General features: G+C 45.1%; 1 protein-coding gene across 3 annotated transcripts in view; it reads right to left on the reverse strand.

Annotated features, from left to right (window-relative positions):
* Slco3a1 (solute carrier organic anion transporter family member 3A1) overlaps positions 1-25480 on the reverse strand; it is a 281111-nt gene that overhangs the window by 203646 nt on the left and 51985 nt on the right. The window lies entirely within an intron of this gene.

Here is a 25480-nt window from a genome sequence, read left to right on the forward strand (position 1 = left end):
CTGCAAGGGTGTGGAGCGTGAGTGCCGTGGGCATGCGCCGTGCCGCTGATCCCTCCACAGGCATGCGCTGTGCCATTGATCCCTCCATGGGCGTGCACTAATGCATCTGCTCCCTGCCCTCCGTCTTTTCAGTGTCCCCTGGCAGACACCTCTCCTGTACTAGCACTCCCTCCTCCTGGACTCAGGTATACCACCTCAAAAGAGGCTACCTCCTCCTTGATGGTCCCTTATGAACACTCAGACTCCTTCACATCAGAGACCCAAAACCTCCAGAACACACAGCAACTCAGTATCCCGCTGTCTGCATTCCAGGAGCAGATTAGGCTGCAGGGCATGGAGAGGATTCGATGGCACATGAATTTGCTCAGCTCTGTGAGGCCAGAGCCTCTCTGAGCCCAGCTTCATACACATGCTACCCAGCACTGCTTAGCTAGGAGAAGCTAAGAGCAAGGTTTGGCTCCATCCAGGCTCTTTAATCACACTCTTCTCTCTTGTCATCCTTGAACTTTGGGTCTCCACCTCAGAGACCAAGAACTGCTGAATCTGAGGGGTTCACCCTATAATAAGGCAACACTAGGTACCCCTTACAAGTGGTATTTTAAAGGGGGAATCCTGCAAAAGAATGCAATAATTGTTCAATAAGTTTTAAATCTGGGATGAATGGCTCAGGTGCCTTATTTAACATCTCAAAGTAGATTCTGGCTGCCAGGTTCTCCCTGTAATCCACCAGTCCCTGCCTGTTAGGGGACACTCCTGGCAGGCACACCCTGCTCCCTATCCTGAACACTCTAGCCCAGGGGTCTAGGCAGCTTTTCCCTATATACTCTGTAACCATTTTGGTTACCCTACTCTCTTTTGGGCCTCCCAGCTGCTGGACCTAGCTCCCCTCCTTTCCCCAACCCCCTTCTCTTCTCATGGCTCAGGGGCATGTTTACTCTAGACTCTCCTCAATATCTCTGCTTCTGACTGTGCTCTCCCTCATATCTGCAGTAAACTTTCTCCTCCATCGTATCCAGGAGCAGTCATGTCCTTGCCTCTTCCTTCCTTTCTGGCTGCCTTTCTCTCTCTCTCTCTCTCTCTCTCTCTCTCTCTCTCTCTCTCTCTCTCTCTCTCTCTCTCCATTCACTAGCAAACACTGAATGGAGCCCCTTCCCTGTAGATATGTCAACAACATTAGGGAAGCAGTGAACAGATGAAGGAGATGGAGGTAAAGAATGGTCACTGCATCGTACCCAGGTTCTCTGCTAATAACTCATCCTGTCCATCATGAAGTATATTTCAAGGCTTCCACTGAATTGTCCCCAGGGGAAGATAGTTGCTAGAGGACAGGACAGGGCCAAGGGGTACACTGAGGATCACTAAGGCACTGAAGACTGGAAGGAAACCACTAGGCTCATCCCCAAAGAGAGAAGGGAGAGATGTGTCAATCAAATTCAGCAAGAGAAAGCCTGGGGAGAGTATAGCAGCTTCCTAGGAACCATGGCTCTCTGCTGGGATGGTGAGAAGGCACTCCCACATTTCTGCCTCCCATTCAGGGCTCAGGTTTCTTGATGGAGCCTCCCAGTGGCCTTCATTTCACTATCAATGACACAGAGCAAGTGTGCAGTGACCCTGCAGGAGTACAGAAGGGAATAAGGCAGTTTCTTAAGGAGCCAGATCACTGAATGCTTCATAAGTCAGCATTTCCACTTCCGGGTATACAGCCAAGAGAACTGAACCGGAGATTCTGAGACACATGCAGATGTGTATTCAATGCAGCGTATTCACAATATCCTGAGGCAGAGACAGCAAAAGCAGATGTGGAATAAGCATGTGATGGACTATTAGTCCGTCTTTAAACAGTGAAATCTAGGGGCTAATAGCCCAGCGAGTAAAGTGCCATGCAAGCACGATGACCCAAGCTTGGCACCCCAATTCCTGAGTCAGCAGAACACAGCTACAACCCCAGTGCTGAGGATGTGGCAACATACTGATGTCTGGTGCTCCCTGGGCAGCCAGCCCAGCTAAGTGAATGATGCCCAGACTCAGGCAGCCATCCTGTCTTTAAAAGTAAGGTAGAAAGAGGCCAAGGAATTTACCCAGTATTCATCTCCAGCCTACACAAACACACACACACACACACACACACAGAGAGAAAGAGAGAGAGAGAGAGAGACAGACAGACAGACAGACAGACAGACAGACAGACAGAGACAGAGAGAGACAGATACAGACACATAGGCACACACAGGCACACACAAAGGCACATCCATGTGTACTCATACATCACTGGCATGCACTGCACACATTCATATAAACATGTACACACAAAGGAAATTCTAACGCACATTACAATATGCATGAGCCTTGAAGTACAACATTAAATAAAGTAAGTGTAAATAGAATTAGGATGTATGGTGTACCTAGAACAGTAAGACCTCATAGAGACAGACAATAGAAAGTGGTAAAGACTGTGATGGGGTCAAAGATGGGGAGTGGTATAAGGGACAGTCTCAGTTTTTACAAGATTAAGAATTCTGTTAATTCTGCAATGATACTTAAAACTCAGCAATGATTAAGATAACAAATTTTATGTTTTGTGGTTTTGAATAAGGTAACCACAGAAAGTACAGTGGGCCAGAGATTTTTTTTTTTTGACTGCTTGTTTTGTAGAGTCTTTGTATGTTGGAGACAGAAGGCCCTGAGAGATACTTTTAGGAGAGAGAACAGGAGGAGGTGAGGGAGAGCCAGCCAGCTGGCTGTAACACATCACACTCAAGTGGCAGAGTGGCTCTGCAGAATCTGGGTGACGCCAGGGTTCCCCTGAAGATTTTTCAACAGGTGAGGTGCTGCTGTGATCCGAAGTTAGACATTTTAAATCTAGAGTGAAGGCTTTCAAATCAGAGTCCAGGGCAAGTGATTCAAACTCCCGCCTCTGCACAGCACCCCTTGCAGGAGTAGCACTGAACTGCTCCAAAGCCAGCTTTATCTGCACAGCTGTAAGGTAATATGTAAACTGCAAAAGGGTGGCTGGGTTTTCACATGCGGGCCCTGTAATGCTCCCAACTAAGTCCTGCAGTGGAAATGACAAGGATGTGGCAGTTTAGAGTTCAGCCTACACTTACACACACACACACACACACACACACACACACACACACACACACACACACACACACAGAGTCTAACCAGATGCCAGCGTAGGCCAAATGACAGACTTGCCCTTTTTCTAGTTATACAGTCACAAGGTAAGGGAGGTAGCTACTGTGAAGCAAATGGCTTCCTTAAGCTGGCAGCAAAGCTATATAGGTTGGCGAGTTGTCCCTTCTGGATAAAGAGCAGGACTCTTCATGTTTATATGAGCTCTTCCATTTTGCTATTTTTCTCAAGGTTGCCATGGTAAGTAGGTAGATAGGTCACAAGCAGTTCCCAGCCAACACACATACGGGCACTCTGATACAGAACCCCACTTGTACCACCAAAGCTGTCCCCCACAGGCTGATTCCAACACTTGCTTTTAGAACTGTAGTTTCCTGACACCGTGTGGCATTTATAGAGCCCCTGCAGTCTACAAAGCTGATCCCAAAGGGAAACTGGACACTCTGAGACAAGATCCCATTGGAGAGAAACTACACAACAGTTAGTAAATGCAAGTTACTTTACACTAATAATGAAGAAAAGGGGGGTGTACTTTAAAGCAAAAGAGAAATAGACACCCAATGTGGGAAAGGACAGGAAACCCATGGGAGACTCAAAGCTCCCAGCTGTGGGTGACAGAGACTTCATGCTGGAAACAGACCTCCAGCTCCTCTCATTTCTTTCCTCCTCACACAAAGGCTGAAAGGGGTACTCAGAGAAGTCAAGCTATTCAGGCAAGGGCACCCAGCTTTCATCTAGAGTTGGGAGCTGGGGAAAACAGGCCCTTCATGGGGTCATCAAGTAGTGCTTGAGGGGTGATCTCTTGCTGCCCAAAGAGTGTTTGTCTTCAGGGCTGAGTCCTGATGGGTCATTTGTTCTTCTCTCCCCCACAGACCTAACTGAGCTCTCACCCTTTTCCCAGGAGAACCCCCATGACCCTCCCACGGGAGGAAATCCACCTGCCTGCTTGCCTTGACCCTGCCTGGGAGCTGTTTCACTCACAACCTACAGGGATCCTGAAGAAGCAATTTCACACGGTAGCTGCCCAACAGCCTCTAATTGCACGGCTGGAGGCTCTCACAGTAATGCTGAGGAAGGGCCATAAATTTTAAAGGTTAATTTCCTCTCCACACCCTATTCAGACTTCTGTTTAATAAATTACCTTCCTAAATTGGCAAGGTGGCAGAACCCAAGGGCAAAGGTCAGGAGCTCCTGATTGCATCCCTCATTAACATTTGGTAACCCTGGCCCAAGACCCTTGCCAAGGCTTGCAGAAATGCCAGGTGGTCAGAAGGTGACAGGACACCTTACCCGTGGAAGAGGTGTACAGGAGGCAGCCTAATATCATCCAAAGATAGGGACACTCACTTAATAACCAGCTCAGGCTGGTATGGAGCATACCCTGAAAGAGTAGGGGTTCCACTCTGATTCCTAGGCTCACTGGCAAACAGCTAGGAGGGGCTGTCAGAAACCCATAGTATGTGTGTCAGGGGTGAGCCGTGGGTCAAGGACATTGGGCAGTAGATGTCCTTGGATCACCTTGTAGTTGATTTTCAGGAGCATTTAAAAAGGTCCATATGTTTAAGCACTGACTTGAAATTCCCTATTCTAGCTGAGCCACTTCTGTACATATATGTGAAGGGCCAGGGTCTGAAGCACGGGTCCTAAGTTCAACCCCACTGTGTCAGGCTCAGTCACTCCACTCCCTTCTTCTCCAAACAGACTTGCAGGAAGAGGCTCAAGGGCAATGAAGGGCTCTCGTGGAGCTGGCATATGTAAGCTTGGTAAATACCCTCATCCATTGCTACTGTTTATACTGAGAACAGGTAAATGTCAGGGCTCTGAGGAAGGTGCTAGAAACACAGACAAGGTTGACCTGAGCCTGGATCAGGAAAGAACAGAGAAGCCTGACTCTTTCCACCCCATGGAGGAATAACTGTGACTAAGTAGGACCCAATAATGGAAAGCATAGGAAATGAATGGCTGGGGAACCAGGAGAAGAGAAGGCAGACAGGCTACTCATGGAGGAAAGAGCTAGGGTGCAGGGTAGGAAGGAATGGCAATAGTCCCTTGTGCGCAGTGAGGAAGCAGGCAAAGGCTGGAAACACTGTTCCAGGGCTCAAATGCCCAGACTCAACTCATGATTCTGCTTTTCTAGCTGTATAGCTCTGGGCAAAAGACTTGGGCTGTCTGTGTTCCCTGCTAAGGCCTGGCTGGGTGTAGGGAAGGGCTCAGCGGACAGTGCAAGCTTCCACTGCTGAAGGCAGCAATGTGGGACAGCGATGGGTTTGGAGCTGAGTGGTTTTATAGCAGCAGGGAGATTTCAAGCAACGCACGAAGAATGGAGAGAGAAAGGCAATGAGGGATGTGGCGAGATGTAGAAGACTCAGAGCATGGTGAACATGGCTCTGGCAGGCCTTGCCCTTCTCCCATTCCCTCTGCTTTGCTGAACTGTTGGATTATATTCCTAAAGCTAGCCACCAAGGTCTATTCCATTATTTAGCCTCTTCCTCCTCTTGAAGCTGACCACCAAGGTCCATCTATCACAGTCTTGAAGTCTAGCAATCAAGGGCCCCTTTGGCTCACCTAATTAACGTGTCCAATCCAATCCAAAACAGCAACAACAAAACAAAACAAAACAAAACAACAACAATAAAAACCCTTCATCCTGACACCGGGTCTCCCCTTTCCTCTTTATAAACTGCCATTTGCCATGTTTGTCTCCTCTCTGTTCAGAGGCAGGCCTTTGAACCTCTGGGGCAAATGACTCTCCCTCTCCCTCCTGTGGCCCCTTGTCCTCTTCTCTCTCATTTTCTATCTTTTGACGTTGTCTCTTGTTCCCTGCTCTTTGTCCCTCTGGGGCAAATAAATCTCTTTTGTGCTGAGACCTTGGACTTGGTGTGTCTTGTGCCAATTTTGGTCCCTTGAGAATGAGTATAAGCTGTGGGCTAGAATCCATAGGGAAGCAAGAAGCAGTAACTTGGGACCTATCTGGCTTTTTTTTTTTTTTTTTTGGCTCACCTATAATTGGAAGGTGGAGCCTCGCTGCAAAGCCATGGCTTCTTCCCTGTGTCTAAGGCAGACTCTAGGAATAGAACCGGCCATAGGCTAAGGGGAACCAATAAGGTGGAGCATCAGAGTCCAAGCTTAGGAAGTCTACTGTCCTCAAGGATGAGGATCAACCTTGACTTACACTTGCTGCCCACCCATCCTCCACTGCACCTCTGTGATTCCTAATCATAGGTGGGCATGACATGCACATAAATGCTAAGCAGGAAACGTAGCTCCCCGCTGTCTCTGGAATCTCTAAATTATCAGTCACCTAATGAGTGCATTAATTAATTTCCCACTGCTGTGACAAAATGTCTGACAGAAAGCAACGTAAGGGCAAAAGGTTTCGTTTGAGGTCACCATGCATCATGGTGGAGAAGGTAGACCAGAAGGAGCAAGAGGCAGCTGGTCGCAATGTACCGTGTCTGTCTACAGTCAGGAGAAAGAGAGAGTGAACAGTGAATGGTGGCACTCAGTCTGATTTCTTCTTTTTATTCAGTGCAGGGCCCCAGTTTGGGGAGTCGTACTGCCCATATTTGGTGTAGCTCTTCCATCCCCACATAAACCTCTCTGGAAACACCCTTCCTGACACCCCCACAGGCTTGCCTCCTAGATAATTCTAAATCCAGTCAACATTAACCATCACAGGTAGAAAGCACTAATTATAAGGGCCCTGGACTCAAATTCACTGGACCCTGGCTGAGTGAGTTCATTTCCCAGTTTCTTGACTTGTAATTTGAGAGAAATAAACGCTTTTTGTGGCTATCTAGAGACTGAATCAGCAAACTTCAGCACAATGTTACAGCACAATGTCAGATGGGAGGAGGACACAGCAGTGGTCTGTGGCATAATGGAAAACGCAGTTAACAGCGATGCACTGCATGTACCTCAAAAGAGCTACAGGGGAGGAGTTTGAGTGCTCCTATCATAGAGAAATGATAGAAACTGAAGGTGAGGAACATGCTGATTACTGTGATTTGATCACACCCAGTACGTGCAGGGATCAAAACATCACATTATGCCATATATATATATATATATATATATATATATATATATATATATATATATATAATATTATATAATATATATTATATAATATATTATATATATTATATATGTATGTATATATATATAATTATTGTGCTAATCAAAGAATTAAGTAAAATAAAAGGTTATAAGCTAGTTTAGGGTCATGATTGCACAGCTCTTAAATGGTTAAATGGCTAAGTAAAAAAATCTCATAGAAGCTTATACGATTCTATTTCATCTCTACTGAAAGCTGTTGGTTTATTGATATTTATTTAAAACCTTCACATTAAAATTCTGAAAACCCTTAAAATTTGATTGCACAAAGAACAAGCATGCACATCATCATCATCATCATCATCATCATCATCATCATCATCAAAAGAACTATTCCACTGTTGAAAGGAACCATTTTGTAACTATGACACCAGTTTCCAGGTATCAACAGCCAGTGCACTGAGTTTTCTAATTGCATTGCATGTACTGCCCAGATTCACCCCCTCATTTGGCTGTTAGATTCACCCCCTCAAGTGCAATTTCACCTATCACTTGGGGGTTAAACAGAAAAGGTGCTTTCATATGGAAGGGAAGAAGACCTAACCTTTTCTATGTCTAGCTCTGCACAGGGAACTTGAGGACATTAAGTTTCAGTGTCACAAGGAGCTCCCTAGATAGTACCCCTATTTTAATGATGAGCAGAATAGGTCTTAGTAAACTGTAAGCAACTAGCACAAAGTAGATAGCAGGTGGTGTGTGTGTGTGTGTGTGTGTGTGTGTGTGTGTGTGTGTGTGTGTGTGTGTATGTGTGTGTAACCACAGAGACAATTTCTATTAATTGTTCATAGATTCACCCATTCCCATGTGTATATATACACATGCATTGACATATGTGCAGCAGGAGTCATCCCACGTTTCTTGAGATGAGGTCACTCACTTTTATCTGGGGCTCAGAGATTCAGCTAGAGTAGCTGAGCAGCAAGCACCAGGAATCCCATCAGAGGTCCTCATGTTTACATGGTACACACTTTACTGACCAAGTCATATCCCTAGCTCCAATTTCCCTCTTACTCAGAATAAAACTATTAAGAGGACAAGGGGAAAACGATGACAATGACAAGCCATCACTGAGGGCTTACTGGGCACCAGGCAGTGGTCTGCAAAGTCTGCTCATTGTAGAGATGTGAAGATCAACAATAAATGCACAGGCCCAAACTGCACAAGCTCAGAAGTTGGGGAGGTGTTCCTGTGTTACACTGGAAGCATATGCAACATGTTGTGTCTGGGACATTCTCTCCCATTCTTTCCTAGCCACCATTTCCATGCTGTACCCTCTTCTATAAAACAGGCTCAGAAAACCCGCTTCCCTGAGTGCAGTGTGGGCAGGGATAGTCCCAGCCACCCCCAGGACCTGCCATCAAGAGCTTACTGCTCTGCTACCTGCTCACTAGGTGAAGCAAGAAGGTGACAGCTGGGCACAGAGCCCTTATTAACAGCCTCTCTAATGAGCCCTCTGGAGCATAAGCAGAAATGCGTTTCTCACGCCAGTGGGTGGCTGCCTTTTCCATCCTCAGCCAGGAAGCCCGCAGTTATTTAACCTACACAATGCATTCCTTTCACCCACTTCTCACGCAGATGAAACCCCCCAAACAGGGAACTGAAGTGTCCTGGCCCGTGGTCCTTTGCAAGATGGACCTGTACTCAATGCGGGAGTGAAAGATTCCATGTCTCATACTCATAGCAACCACACTTGTGGAACCCATATAGGGACATTTGGTAGCTCTGAGGGAAAAGGAACAGGCCATTAGAACTTAGGAATGTGCAGCCTTAATGCCCAGAGAGTCTGTCTACACAGAGGACTCTGGGGCTCAAAGGCACTTAGAGACTCTGCCACCTCTCAGGACAACTTCACCCTTTCCCTTGGAGGGGCTCCCTAGCTCTGAGCTGCACCTGCAAGAAGCTCATTATCTCTAGGAACCTACAGTCCCTGGAGTCAGTACATTTCTTTTCTAATTGTACAAAAAGATCTGGTGAGGAGAATAGAGCCCTAGAACCAAACACCGGGTCCTTACAGCAGATTCTCAGTGCTCACACCCTGCAGGTGTGAAGAACTGCAAGAAAGAACCTTTGCAAGGGACAAGTGTGTTCTGTAACTTGAATTCTCCAGCATAGGAGGTGGCAGCTACTTGTGGAGTTGTGAATGTTCTAACACAGGTGAGGAGCTGAATGGTCAATGCCATGTGACTTTAATGAATTTACAGCCACATGTGGCTTATAAGTGTCCCATAAGAGCATCCCTAGATGGTACTTAGGGAAAAAAAATCACCTGTTTTTTTTTTTTTTTTAATCTAGAAATCAGGGTGGGGCTTGAGGTGACATTTAGACCTCTGCTAAATAAGAATGAGTTTACTATTGTGAAGGGTGTTGTTTCCCTAATTTCTTTCTCCTCCTGTTTATCCTTTGTGTAGAGAAAGGCCATTGATTTGTTTGAGTTAATTTTATATCCAGCTACTGCACTGAAGCTGTTTATCAGGTTTAGGAGTTCTCTGGTGGAATTTTTAGGGTCACTTATGTATACTATCACATCATCTACAAATAGTGATATTTTGACTTCTTCCTTTCCAATTTATATCCCCTTGATCTCCTTTAGATGTCAAATTGCTCTGGCTAGGACTTCAAGTACTATATTGAATAGGTAGGGGGAAAGTGGGCAGCGTTGTCTAGTCCCTGATTTTAGTGGGATTGCCTCCAGCTTCTCCCCATTTACTTTGATGTTGGCTATTGGTTTGCTGTAGATTGCTTTTATTATGTTTAGGTATGGGCCTTGAATTCCTGATCTTTCCAAGACTTTTATCATGAAGGGGTGTTGGATTTTGTCAAATGCTTTCTCAGCATCTAACTATGAGCCAGCAGAACATCTTCTAGGCAGATCTTTAGTAGGGGAAATACCATCACCCCCATATTGGCTATAAATAAGTAGCTACAGCGCTGAGAAAGGGCAAAGAACTAGGAGGAAAGACAGCCAGCCCGGGTCAGTCTCCAAGCCTCCATCATAATCCACACGGGGCCTTATTGCGCCTAGCTTAAGAAGCAAGGCTTAAGGTGCCCTTGCTGTGAACAGCTGTAGAGACTGTAGTGATCCGGCCTTCTATCTCCTCCCCTGTTCCCAAGGCTAAGAATGCTATCCCCTCAAACAGTTTGGAGGTCTTGAAAGATGCCATTGTGCCCGCTTCAAGAGAGATGCCTTGCAAGATGAGGCCAAAGAGAAGTGTAAAATCTCCTGAAAGAACAGTTATCACAGACTCATATCTGCTGAGCAACAATTCTGTACAATCCACACACCTGAGATTCTGAGAAGTCACTAGGAAGGAGAAGTTTTACTGTATGTAAACTGTACCCAATGCACCAGGCACTCTGAGAATGACCCTTCCCCATCCCCAAACATCCCCAAATGCCCACCACCTTTCCTTAAGATTCACAAACTTTTCATCCAGATCTTTCCCTTAAAAAATGTATAAATTGTTTTGGAGGTTAAAACTCAGGAAAGAGAGCATTATTTTTCCATTAAAAACTATGCTGAGTTTGTTCTAATCAGCGTAGCATGCCTTCCGTGCCCAAGCTGGTTGGATTAAATTGTTCTCTTCTTAGCAGCTAACAGAGACAGACTAGAGGTTAAGGTGAAGGCTGGAGAGGGGTGCACTTCCCACCCCTTCCCTGCCCTGGGACCTCTGATTTTTCTCCTCTGTCCAGCCGTCTCTCTCTTTTGCTTCCCTCTTTGGTGCCTGCTTCCCTCACTGGAGCCGAGGTAAGACCACACTGGCAAACATGCTCCATGCTGCTTTTTGTTTCTCTTCCAACTCAAGAGGCCACTTCTCCCATCGTCTGTAGAGAGAACGGAATTTTAACATTTTTTCATTTAATCAAAGAACCATAATCGGGAAAGTCACTGGATGCCAAACTGCTCAACCTCTTGCTCCCTCTGGAGAGTGTTTCTACCCAGAGCCTGGTGGGTTTTGCTCTTTGGTGAGCTGAAGCTATACCCAGGGCTCCTGAAGGGCAGTGATCCACAGAACGATAAGGAACACTGGCGAATGATAAGGACACTGTTCTTAGCCAGTTTTCATAAAGCAATTACAAGCCTGAGCTCCTAGCAACTAGCAAGGCAATTCAATGAATTCATGAATACAATATCATTCATCTGGCTGCTTCCAAAATGATCTGCATGCCACATAAAAAACAAAGACCATCGGTTTCAATGTGGCAATGTTTGGAAACATCATGGGAAGAGAAAAATCACCTATCATGTGTCTTATGATGGACAAGCAGGGTGATCACTCGTATTCAAATCCCTAATTCAAAGGCCTCAACCCTAAAACTTCTTCCAGTGTCAATATGACATTCAGTCCTGTGCACATGTTACATGACAGCTTGGAATAGAATGAGTCCAGTTGTTGGTGCATTTGAGATTTCAAATTTCATGATTAGGTTTGTTCAACCAGTAAAGTCCATACAAATACTCCAGACTGTGAAAAGGCTCAAATCTGAACCACTTCTGGTCCTGTGAATATCATAAAACAGACACTCAAACTGTGTGGGTCATTCCATGTAAGGGACCTCCTGCCTGAAGCATTTGGGACTATAGATCCACAATGAATCGAGGATGAGGGTATCAGCAAGAGACAGAGGGGAAACCAAAGAACAGCAATGAAACTGCAGAAAGCTAGAGGGCAATGAACACTAATGACTAAAGACTAATGACAGAATTAGTCTTTAATTCTGTCCAGAGGAAAGTGGTAGAAAGAACTGTTCAGAAAAACAAATGTCAAAGGCAAGTGCACAAGCTATAGGCATGGAATAGAGGCACACATTTGCAACATCGTCACTCAGGGTGTGGAGGCAGGAGGATGGCCCCAAGTCCAAGGCAAAACTGGTCTATGCAACTAGAACTAGACCAACCAAGACTACTCAGTAGGTGCCTGTGTCCAACAAATAACAGACAAGTCAATAGCCGAGAACAGGGTATTTTAGATCTGACATAAGTTGTTTTATTTTCCCCCTTGGAGATAATTAGCCTGACCATTAACACTAACTGTATATTGGTTAGCATTAAGAAAGAATTAATAGTACTGTGATCTTTTTTTTTTAAAGACCCTCTTTTCTGGGGCTAGAGAATTGACTCAGCAGAGTTAAGGGTACTTGTTGCTCTTGTAGAGGACCTGGGCTCTGTTCCCATCACCCACAGGTGCCATCTGTCATACCACTTCTAGAGGATCTGACACCTTCTTTTGATGTAGGTAGGCTCTAGGCCTGCTTGTGGGTATTCATACATACAGGCAGACAAAACATCCATATTCATAAACTAAAACAAATTGTTTTAAAAGTTAGAAAAATCAAACCTCAACATTTTAGAGGCAAATGTTGATGATTTATTACTTATTTCTAAAATGTGTGCGTGCGCAAACACACTCACAGAGATTGAGATACAAAGAGCGTGATAGAGACAGAGTCAGGCAGAGAGACAGTCAGAGAGACAGGAAGAGATGGGGGTGGAGAATATTACCAGCCTTATAAAGGAAGATAAACCTTGATGAACGCTGCAGCCTCATTTCCCTGGGAGGACATACTTCTAAATGAAGTAAGCCAGTCACAGGATGACACATACCACATGACTATTTATATGAGGCACCAAGAGTAAAGTTTATAGAAACGGAAGTAGAACAGTGGCTGCCAGAGTCAGGAGAAGAAGTGGTAGGTAGCGCTTCAGACGATCGGTTCTACATTCAAGTGGAGAGGATTTTCAGCTCCTCTGGAAGCATGTACTCAGAGGTGGCTGAAATCGGCCTTCCCCTCCCCCAGTCTTCTGTAGACGTTAAGTTCATGTCCAGGGTCACTCTGCTGCTGACAGTCTCCACACATCCAAGGCTCAGCCACTATAAATGACAAACACAGTTCTGGCTTGGGAGGCTCTAGCAGAGCTCTGCGTATTCCCCCATTCTTCTCACAGGTCCATATGTGATCCGGAATGCCCTCCTCCCTCTACCTGTCCCAGATGTGATCGAGAAGGTTCTAAGTTTGCTTCTTCTAAGTCTACTTGCCAGAGTCTGGGCATGCAAAACTCAAGTCCAAGTTGCATAATCACCACGAATGTATACCGATTAAATGCTGCTGGGCCAAAAAACCGTAAACAAAGCCATCTGGTGAATACGATTTTCTCATTGTAGGAAAAGGGGGTGGGTGTTGAAAACAACTCTCCCTCTTAGACTACCCCCTCCCTCCCTCCCTCTCCCTTCCTCCTCCCTCCCCCTCTTTCTCCCTGTTTCCCTGTCTTTCTCTCTTCCTTCTCTTCCCTCCCTCCCCCCTCTTTCTCTCTCTCTCAGAAAGAAAGCTTCATCTGATAAAGTTTCCAATTTTTTCAGGGAGCTAAATCCTGAGAACACCAGGATTCTGCTAGGCCATAAGTGTCTGGGTACTTCAGTTGTTACTGATGAAATGACAGTAGGAAACACAGCTATGTTTTGTATACAAAAGACATGGTAATGGTGAGGTAGTTGGGTTAAGTCACAGTGTATGTATGTGTGTGTGTGTGCGCGCGCGTGCGAGCGCGTGTGCATGTGTATGTGTATGTGTGTGCGCGTGTGCATGTGTGTGTGCGTGTGCGCGTGTGCGTGCGTGTGCATGTGTGTGTGCGTGTGTGTGCGTGCACGCGTGCACGCGTGCGTGTGTGTGTGTGTGTGTGTGTGTGTGTGTGTGTGTGGTCTGTTCTGGTGAGCCTTATCAATTATGGAAGCCAGAGATCAGTGCCAAGTGTTTTCCTCAATAACCTTTCCCCTTGTTTTTAGGCGTTTTTTTCATTAAACTTGGAGCTATTTCAGCTAGAAGGTGGGACCTACCAAGTCCCATGATCCACTGCACCCACCTCTCAGTCCTGGGATTACAGGGCACATGCTACCATGCCTGGCTTCCTCACGGGTGTTTAAGATCTGATTTCAGGTTTCATGCCTGCATGGCAGGCACCTATGGCAGGCCACTGCTCGACTCCTGGCTAAGTCATCACTCATGTCCAGCTTGACACTTGTAGGACTGGATTACCCCGGTGACCGCATAAGCACATGGAGGGGTAGCAAAACGGGCAGCAAAGACCAGGAAGATTACGCATCAGGGCAATGGATGGAGATCATAATCTTAGCCTTGCCATTCACCAGCTGTAAGGCCCTGGACGATGCTCACTCTCCTATACCTTCCACGGAAGAGTATCATTTACCTCCCTGGACTTCATGAGGACAGGATGAGCACGCGTCATAGCTCAGACCTCCATGAATGGCAAGCTGGTGCCCTGGTGTCACAATGGTCATTATCCAAATTCATAAGCACTTCAGATGCTTGCTTAAATACGCGGACATCACAAGCACTTCAGATGCTTGCCTAAATACGCAGACAACTGTGAAGGTTTCTTTGTGAAAATAATGAATACTAAAATTAAACTCTGGCTGGCGACCAGTAAGAAGGATCATACTAAAAACTAAAATCAGATGAACCAGTGTGGGCTATGGCATGTTCTTTCATCTTCCCAATGGCCTCTGAATCTTGTTTCAGCACCAGGATCACAGGTATTAATGTCTATTTGGACTGATGTGCTGGAGGCGTCTAGATGAAGGCAGGTGCTTTTGCCCCGTGACACAGATGACTACAGACAAAGCCAGGGTGGGGAAAATGACAGAGAGCTAATAATAAATGCTGCCTGGCTGCAAAAGGTTCTGAGTGTCCATACACAACTCCTGAATCTATTAGATCCTCATGGTGCTAATGAGACCTCTGACTGGGAATTCAAATTCCCTTTGTAAACTCCATTAGCAACCTACAAAGCAGGTGGACAAATGTGAACCTTTCGTAGGGAAGTGATGTCTTGTCTAGAAAGGGAAGAAGGGAGAAATCACAGCCATGGGTATTGTATTTTCAGAGCATCAGAGATGGATCGGCAGCTCTCTTTGGAGATAAGCCAGAAAGAGCCAAACTCACACACATTCTCTCTGTCTCTCTGTCTCTGTCTCTGTCTCTGTCCTTCTCTCTCTTACACACACACACACACACACACACACACACACTTACACACTTACTTCTGAAATAGGATGCTATGGTATAAAACCATTTTTATCTGCAGAGGAATTTTCTTGATTGGAGCAACTACTCCTGCTAAAGTTTTGCCAGAAAGTCAGTCCAGTTCAATTGTTTTCCCCGATGACTGCTTGGGTCCCTCATGACTCCGTCTTTGATTTGCAAAGTCTCAAGAGATTATCTTTTAGTAAGAACACATGGAAACTTTTGACTCCCAGAGTTCAAATTCTATTAATGATTCCAATGCATTTTTAAAATGTTTTTCCCTTAAAACAGCATTAACAGAGTTTTGATCTTATCTGTGTATTAGTTCAAACCAGCACAGAGAATTGCTGAATATTACCCAAAATATCCACAGCTAGGCTAAAAGAAGGGATGGAAAATTTCAGCTCTTCAAGAATTTCTTGCAGGAAGTGGTGAGATGAGGGGGCACAGGAAGGGGGCAGAGAGGTGTCACCAAGTCCACTGGGAACACATTCTGACTTCCCATGCATGTCACCTAAGTTGTTAGGACAGTGACTCTCCAGGAAGCAGCTCAAACTGAGACCCCCAAACTGAGTAAGAGTGAGCCCATCTCACCACAACCACCTTGGATATATCTATTCCACTCCACATTGTCTATCACCAAGGGCAACCCAACCTAAGCATATTCTGGGACTTTAATCATTTGGGGGGGTCATAAGCCTAGCTAAGATGCATGTATTAGTTTTCCCTTAAAGAGCATACATACACCTCAGTCTCCATATAAATTTAGAAGGGCAAGAATTGCCCTAGCTACACTAAGCACATCGCAAAACCTTCAGCTTGAAGAAGCCCTGTAAAGTAACCTCATTGAGTTCTGGCATTTGTAAAGCAAATTGTAGGATTCCAACTTTAAAGTTGATACTTAAGTTTTTATGAGTGTCCATTAAACAACTATGACTTTGATATCTGCAGACTGCATCTGTGGTGTAGACTAAAATAAGCATGCCTGCACGAGTGCTCTCTCTCTCTCTCTCTCTCTCTCTCTCTCTCTCTCTCTCTCACACACACACACACACACACACACACACACACACACACACACTCATATACACATACCACTTGGCAGAAGTGAAATGGCATCACTGAGCTGGATGCAACATATTCATTTAGCTGATTCATTCCTGACAATATGAAGTCATTAGAGGGAGTTAAGGCAGCTTTGGCAATTGCAAACATGGAAAGAGAACAGGGCTGGTTATGTTCCCCATTCAATAAACGGGGCCATTGACTAAGCTGTATGTACTCACCGCTCTCTGCCTACATAAGTGATTTGCTATTAAACACGTACTGCTCTGTCAAAAGCCTGACAATGGGTTATTTTTGCATGCTTGAGTTTGGAGGGATAGAGACAAGAGGTGGGGCATTCCTCTTGACCTCTGGTCCCTGACCTGCAACTTAAATGACTATGAGATGATAAAAGAAAGCCCTAAGCCGAAGCCTTCAGCCTAGCACTTGTTCTTTTATAGGTTGAGTCAGGAGCTCTGCAGAGGATTAGGATTCATATCTTGGTGTTGTGCAAAAGCCAACGCTTCTTTCAGAGACCAACCACATCCCAGGAGTTCAGCGCTAGTTGAGGTTTGACTATGAAGTACCATGCCTAGTCTCACCTACAGAATGTAGTCCCTAGTAGATGAAGGTTGACAAGGGGAAGTCCTGAACCTTACTTAGATGGTGAGGCTGAGCTGGACAAACAAAATCACTGGGGCAGCTGAAGGCTAAGCCTGTTCTCCAGTTCTTGCTGCATTCTCTGAGCCTTGCCCTGTATGGTGTAAAGAGCCCCCTCTTTCTATGCCATAATGTCCTGATTCATCATGGGCCAGAACCTAGAGCCAAAGGCTATGGACTAAAATCTCTGAGCCAAAAGACATCCTTCCTTCTGTAAGTCAAGTTTCCTCTGGCCTATGGTCACAGCATTAATAAAACTAACCATTATATTCATCTTTCAAGGTGTCTGGTTGACTCTCAAGAGGGAAGCAATGCACCCCAAGCCCTACATGACATAACAGTGTTTGGGCCTAAAAGAGGTGGGATCTTGCCTCTAACTGCAAGTGCTGAGAAGGATGATTTACATAAGAAGATAAGCAGGATTGTGAGGGCTGGACACCAGCTTAAAGCACAGCCAGGGACAGCCTCCTGTCCTCTGATTCTCCAGGTTGACTCTCTCTGCCTCTGTACTCATTTACTCTGTGGCAGCCAAGATGGACATCAGACTTCTTGTGCATTCTGGGTTCTTACCCAGAATGTTCAAGAAAGAAGGTGACTGGTGTTTGTCTGAATCCAGAGTACATTCTGATTGACCTACTCCTTGGGCCAACCACTGTAGACTGGGGCTTTTCTCTAGGTCATAATTGGCTATCACTAGACCATATGATCATTCCTGTAGCTCACAGAAACCACCTGAAATAGGAAAGGCTATTCCTCTGTATGAAAACAAGATGCTGGATAGACAGACTCCAGCAAGTGTCTATTCTTCCAATACTCGTTAGCAATGAAAGATGGTTAACCCAAGTCACAGAAACAGTACCACCAAACAGCATTGATTTCCACACAGCACACCTTTCACACCATCAGTTCTTACAGAATGCTTCCAAGGGGTGAAAAGAACACAAAGAAAGTCAATATTGTTCTTAGAAAAAGCAAATAGTCTAGAAATAAACTAGATGAAAAAACACACCTGTTATGGAGGGAGATCTTTAAAAAATCTTTTATTTGAGAACAATACTTGTGCTATAGTTAAGGAAAGATAATAGGCCTGTATTCATCAGCCAGGTGCAGCAAAGTGGGCTGTGGTGAAGCCAGTCTTTGATATTCTGGTGGAAGGAAACTGCTTTTGCAAGAATCTATACCTCGACCTCTCCTGTCTTCTCTCTTCTCTGTCACCCACTTCAATGCTATGTCTGAATGTCTCTTTGCAAAGATGCAGCCATCCACACAGTAGACATGTATACCCAACCAATCCAAATTGTACTCCTTTTGCATAAAAATGCTTCCTTTAGGGAACTGTAGGACTTTATTTATTACTTTATGTCAATGGCTCATTGTTCTTATTTTTATAAGGCATAAGGCATGGTATCAGCAGGACCAGAACCATAAAAGCCCATGAGAATTCCCCCTCATCCCTGCCAGGAAGTTCTGTTACAGGTTACCAGTGTGGACTCACTGTTTTGGTCTGAGTATGAAACATCCCCCAAAGGCAAGTAGCACTGTTTGGGGAAGTTGCGGAACCTTAAGGAAGAAGGGCTTAGCTTGTAGAAGTAGGTTTCTGGGGAGACAGGCCTTGAGGTTTTAATGGCCCAGGCCTACTTCCTGTTCTGTTTAGACTTCCTGTTTTAGCAAGAAGTAAGGAGTTCAAGCTGTACACTCTTACCATCCACCACCATGCCCTCCCATCACAACGGACTTTGTCCTCTCAAACCATGAGCTAAAAATCAACCACCATTACCTCAAGTTGTTGTGTCTATTATTTAATCAAAGGCTGAGGAATTTCAATGAGTTAGCAATGCAGTCTGCTTGGAAAACAAGCATCTTAAGTCCCTCTTTAAAAAAAGCAGCTCTGAGTGGGGCTAGAATGATGGCTCAGAAGTTTAGAGCACTGGCTGCTCTTGCAGAGAACTGGAGTTCAATTTCCAGCACCTACACAGTGGATTACGGCTCCCTATAAGTAGTGTTCCAGGGAATCTTATGCCCAGTTCTGACTTCTACAGGGGCAAGGTTGTGAACGGATCTACATGCAGGCAAAACCTTCATGAAAGGGCTCTGGTGGTTTAATTCAGGACTAAAAAGGTTTCTATTCGTAAGGGTCATACCTGCTACCGACAATCACAACCCAAGGACTCTTATCTAATGACCTGTCCTCAATGAGATAAACCTGCCACCTCATCTCTGCCTCTGTTTCTAGATTTGTAAATGGAGACACTATAAAGATGATCAAGGAAATGGTTTTTGATTCTGCCCTCCCCTTAAGATACACAATACTTGTTGCTTAGGAACAGTGAGCCTACCAAACCCTATTGTACTGGTAGGGTGATGAGGTCACAGCCACTCTGCAGGAGTGAGGTCCACAGAAGAACCAGAATTCAAATCTTAAAATGACTGCGAGAAGCCTAACTCAGAATGCTCACGGTAACCAAGGTGGTGAGCCATGATGTCCCAAGCCACCAAATGTGAAATATATGCATTTAGAAAGGAATGAAAATCAGCTACCATCACAGGCAATACGGAAGCCCCAGATTAGGACTTTGGGTAAGTTGCTTAACACAGTGCCAAAACACACTGAAATGGCATTATCAGCAGCTGGAATGAGGGACTGGAGCGGGGCCAAAACAAGCTGACCACTTCAGTGCCATTTAGTTCAGAAAAAGAAATTAATGAGAGAAACTTCAATATCAATGAAGTTGCAAGAATATAATGAGCTACGCTTGCTCCCAGGAGGAACAGCTTTTCAATGATTTCTTTTAAAAGAATTGCAGTCACGGTGTATTTGATCCATACCCGACCCACACTCTTTGTGGAGAATTAGAACACATTTTACCCAATGTCAAGTTAAAATAAAACCTCATCAGAAGCAAAATAACTCTTTACTCCCAGGGCTCTAAAAAGAAGTGCAGTTCTCTTTGGTGGCTGGCCGGTACGCTTGTGACCTTTGTACTAAACTAACACTTGGCAGGTGAAATCTGAGAATAATTCTCTTTGCATCATTAGCTAAAACACAGAAGGCTGATCTCGGTAGCGATCTAAGTGATAACAAAGAGAACGTGATGCATCAGGTCTAATAGGTATGCCACAAGGCTCAGAGCAACTGTCCTCTGTAATCCAGCACACTGCTAGGGTCCCTGCTCCTCCCAGAGGTCCTCTCCAAGATGCCCCCTAGATAACCACTTTCCTCTAACAGGATCCCACTCCTTCCAAAATAGCCATGCTCAGAAGACTGAGCAGCCATCCCTCTGCCTGTGTCTGCCACTTCGTGTGTTAGTATTGTGTACGAATCTGCTAAGCACACATACGCAATTCAAACTGATCTGATTTCACCTCAATTCCAATCTGCATCATGAAAACTAGATCACACACATGGGAAAATTATGCATACAGCCCACCTCCCCAACTGATGATTGCATAGCGAAAAAAAGAGGAATTTAAATGGACTCCATGTGTTGTCCAATGTAACTTCCTCCTTTGTGGGTCGAGAAAGCTGCTGTAGTTGTTTGATTTTTTAAATGACACTCGGGATCAAACTCCAGGCCTTTTGCATGCTATCAAATACTCTACCACTGAGCTACAACTCCCTGCCTCCCAGTGTGTGTGTGTGTGTGTGTGTGTGTGTGTGCGCGCCTGCACGCCAAGCCAGGGTATTTTTTAAATCTGAGGTCTAAAGATTAAATTTGGGTCCTCATTACTACAAAGCAGGCCCTTGCTGACCGAGCTTTCATTATGTGGGATGTTACTGTCAAGGACAACTGGATGGAAGGCTTCTCTAATAGTTTGCGACAATCTGTGGTTTGATCATTATTGCAAACTTAAAAGTTAGTTGAAAAATTGACATTCTTAAGTAATTAGTTGTATAGGGCCTTTGAAGAGGTCTTTGAGGTTAAACAGCCCCCTGTGAATGGGCCTTAATCCAATCAGATTGCTCATCATGCTTAGATGGAAGTTAGGCTTACAGAAGTGATCTTAGGGCCATGTGACCCTAGAGGGACAGCCATGCAATGAGTTGGTAGTATAATGGCCTTCTGTGAGCTTCAGAGAGAGGCTTCAGGAAATACCAACCTCACCTATGCCTGGAGCTTGAACCTCTCCAGAACTTGGAGGGAACATTTTCTGGGGTTTAACCTCTGTCTTAGTTAGGTTTCACTGCTGTGAACAGACACCATGACCAAGGCAACTTATAAGGACAACATTTAATTGGGGCTGGCTTACAAGTTCTGAGGTTCAGTCCATTAGCATCAAGGTGGGACGATGAGAGCATCCGGGCAGGCATGGTGCAGGCAGAGCTGAGAGTTCTACATCTTTATCTGAAGGCTGATAGCAGAATACTGACTCCCAGGCAGCTAGGATGAGGGTCTTAAAACCCACAACCAAGCCCACACCTACTCCAACAGGGCCACACCTTCTAATAGTGCCACTCCCTGGGCCAAGCATATACAAACCACCACAACCTCCCAGTGCATATCTTCTTAGGAGCAGAATTGAGGATGAACCCATTAAAGAAGGAAGCCTTAGGCTTTAAGCATCCCTTCTACCCTGGCAAGGCTGGGGCTCAGGGAAGTTATCACACTATGAAATGGTTGGGGTGGGGGCAAAAACGTGTGTCTGGGCCCAGAGTGCCCAATGAGAAAGGGTTAGAGGAAGCTGTGAAGAAGGGGAACTCCAGCACGGTATGAGGCAAACTTCCTGACAGCACCGATGGCTACAGCTAATGATAACAGAAGGAATGGACAGGTCGCATAGTCGACAGTGCTGGAGTGGAAGGCAGACACCTTGTTCCGAGGGATCTGGGTTCTGAACGCTTCACCTTTATACATAATGAACAATGGTACATCTCTTTCCAGAACCTTGATGTGAATACAAGCTATGCTCACCCACGTCCATCCTGCCCTCAAGCACCTATTCTAGTTTTGACCCCCCACTAGTCATAGTAGCAGCACCTCTCTTTATGGACTTCAAACAGAGTGCCATCTCTGCCTCCATTCTGGCTCTTGGCATTTCCCCAGGGTTTCAAGCTCTCTGGTGGATGTCCTTGACTCTTGCTTGAGCCTGGGTCACACCCCTACCACCCACCCACTGCCTTCTGAACCGACCTCAGATACACCTGGAACGTGAGGCACTCACACCCACAGCTCCCAGCCACATCCAGATCAACGATTTCTGTAAAGTACTCTAACCTGCGGTTTACCCATGTGCTTCATTTATAACAGCAAAAATTCTGAGAGCTCCTTTCTAACCATTGACAATATTACTAATATGGTGCATGCTCACAAGGGAATACTTTGTATGCAGTCAGAGCCATAGAAGAATATTTAGTAACATGGCGAAAAGCTCATAAAATATTAAGAGAAATGAAATTACCAAGTCTTGTTTATTATAAGCACATTACTTTTTTTTTGGCTGAAAAGCGTATCAATGCAGAAAAAGAGACCAGAATTATATATACTATAGAGTCATATTTGCTCATTACTCTTTTTTTTTTAACGAATCTCTGAAATGGCCAATAGTAAACATGTAACACATTTCCAAGCTGTTTAAAAAGAAAGAATAAAAAGACAACACCTTTGTCATTCTCATTTCTCCTTCTTAAAAAACAATCAAAAAACAAACAACAACAACAACAACAAACAGGCACTAACAAATTAAAGGAGCCACCAAGTAAAAGGCCAAAGTAAAGAAAGTCCATGCACCATCTCACTTACGCTGTCATAAGAAGCAAGTGCCACTTGATGTATTTTGAACTTGGAGAGACAAAGGGCAGCTAAGAAAACTAGGCTAATGGATGGTCACACCATGGAACTAAGGCATGAAGGGACTCCTAAAGGGTTGACTCTTGGACCTCAGGAATGTACAAATGGGTTTTCACCACAACCCTGCCCTTTTGGTCCCTATGGGAACAAAGAGTGCCACGCGCCACCCGCGGGTCATTATCCAGCCATCCTAGGAGGCTGAGCTCTGCAAGCTGCTGTATTGAAATGGAGTGAAAAGGCTGCCAGCAGGGCTGAGACCCCATTCATCTAGTTTTGTCCCATGGTAATGAGTTCCCTCAACTCCCTCCTCACTCTAGAAAGGACTGGCTTCAGAACAGGGCTAGCCTTGTGAGAGGCCCATGAAGGAATCCAGGAGCTCTGGAGAGTCAAAGGATGGAATCACTTTAGTGGGAAATGCTGGAGGGACCTGAGTTGAACCCTTTCACTTTTGTCTGCACATGGGAAGTCTATAACCTGGCCATGGGTGTGTGGCTAGCACCTATCTGCTGACCTACTGTGCGAGCAGGTCAGGTCTGGTCTCAAATGACCTGTTGCCTAGACAGTGCAGGCTAATCCTCTTGGCCCATGCAGCTTAAAGGATTACTTGGAAACAAGCCTGTATTTTCCATACATAATATGTACATTGTGTCTGTCTCTGATCCAGTGCTAAGTTAGGCATGTTGACAAAAAGGTCCCCTCTACGCCTGCTTTTCTGGAGCCAAACTCAAAGTTAGCCAATTTTCTCCCTTGCCAAACAGTTCACGTAGAGTCCCAGCTTCATCTTCCTCTGCTACCCCTCCTCTCTGCAGAATGTTCCCTTGGATACTTCTGCAATCAGAGTTGAGTGACTTCCAGATCTAGAACCTAGCTAGAAGAGATAAAAAAAAAATACTGTGACAGTCTCAGGACCGTGGACGTGTCTTTATGGCTCCTGCCGTAAGTGAACACACCAGCTATTCCCTGCATAGGCTACAGTCTTCTGAAACTGTTCCTGGAGAAGTCAATAAAAAAAAAACAAACTACCTATGAAGGCCAATCTGTGCAAAAGGCTTGCTCCCGGCCACTCCTTCTAAACAGACCCATGAAACCATTTCAGAGAGACCTGGAATTGCTATCTGCACAACTGTGCACTTATCTGTCTGCCGTGGATTAAACTTTGGTGAGACAGACTAGAGCACTACGCTATCCATATACTGTGCAAAACGATACTCAACTGACTCTTCCATAGAAGAAAAGAGGAGCCCAAGTATAAATTTGGCGACAAAGTCTTCCTACCAAAAGATAACTACAAATCTCATATACCAGATCAGAAAATTAAAAAACAAACAAACAAACAAACAAACAAACAAAAAACCCACCTTGCCTTGTTTTGTCTTACAAGCCTTGGTTCTACCTCCCATCGCCCCTAAAACCCAAATGCCCCCACCCCTTGGCATAGAAATCATATTTCATTTGACTGTTCAGGAGACAAACTCGGCTTTTCATTGGCCAGTTCCTCCAGGGTGATGTGATCCATTACTGCTACCAGAAAACTGCTCTCCCAAGGACCTAAGGAAGCATCCTCAGACCAAAGACTAATAACTCAGCTGTAGTCATGGATACCAACTTAGCAACTTGCTGGTTTAACAGCAGCAAAAAAAAAAATAAAGAATTACCATAGTCACCACCTCCGTGGAGCCCCGCCCCCTCCAGGAACAAGACAAGCCACAACCTACGGAGAAAAGGGATGGACTGGGACTGTGCATCTCTGCTTCAACAGTTCAAAGCCCTGTGACACAAAGATGCCCTAACTGGGTTTGCCTCGGCTAGAGAAGGGTACATGCTCCACTTTTCTCTCATTCATAGCCTCCTCCTACAGAAAGCTCATACATCCATCTACAATACCCTTGTTCAATCAAAGCATCAGCTCTGTGGTAGGCCTCTGGGTGGATATGTGCACCCAGACATCCTATCTCAGAAAGCTCAGGATGTGTAAAGTGATAGGAAGCTTATGCCAAATTCGGTACAAATTCTATTTTAACTTAAGCCTGAATAATTAGCTGTATACTTCAAGGCACACTGCAGTCAGGTGACACCACGATCTCTCACGTAGAGGTCATTCTTTCAAAACTCCTCATTTGGTGGTGAGAGATGTTCTCTCATTGCAAGCAAATGCATGCTTAGTAAGTCCTGGCTAGAGATCCTTGGTAAGTGACCATACAACTATCCACCAGCTCTTGGTCAAGGACACCATTTGTCACCTGAGCAAATTGCCACTTAGCTGTTTCTTGAAACCCTAGACCTTAGGGCTCTTCCATCTTGGCAGTATAAAATGTCAGAACCTACTTCAGCAGAAAATTGTTCTTTAAAGTTTGCCCATTCTTCATCTCTTCCTAAGACCCAGTTCCTGAGCAGGTTGCTAGTTGAAACACTACCAGAAGTTGCCAACTTTGAGTTACAGCAAATGCTTACAGTGTAAGCAATTGCCTCTTTAAGTCCAAAACAAAAATCAAAGCAACAAAAGAAAAAACAAAAACCAACCACACAAGAACAACAAAAGCAAGAGGCAGTTTTGATTCTTCAAAGTTGAGGTTTCCTAAATGAAGACCCCCTAAGAGACCTTGGTAAACACTAGAGAGTATCAAATGTCCCTGTACCACAACACACACACACACACACACACACACACACACACACACACACACACACACACACACACA

This window comes from Mus pahari, chromosome 1, assembly GCF_900095145.1.
Source record: "Mus pahari chromosome 1, PAHARI_EIJ_v1.1, whole genome shotgun sequence".
Lineage (NCBI taxonomy): Eukaryota > Metazoa > Chordata > Mammalia > Rodentia > Muridae > Mus > Mus pahari.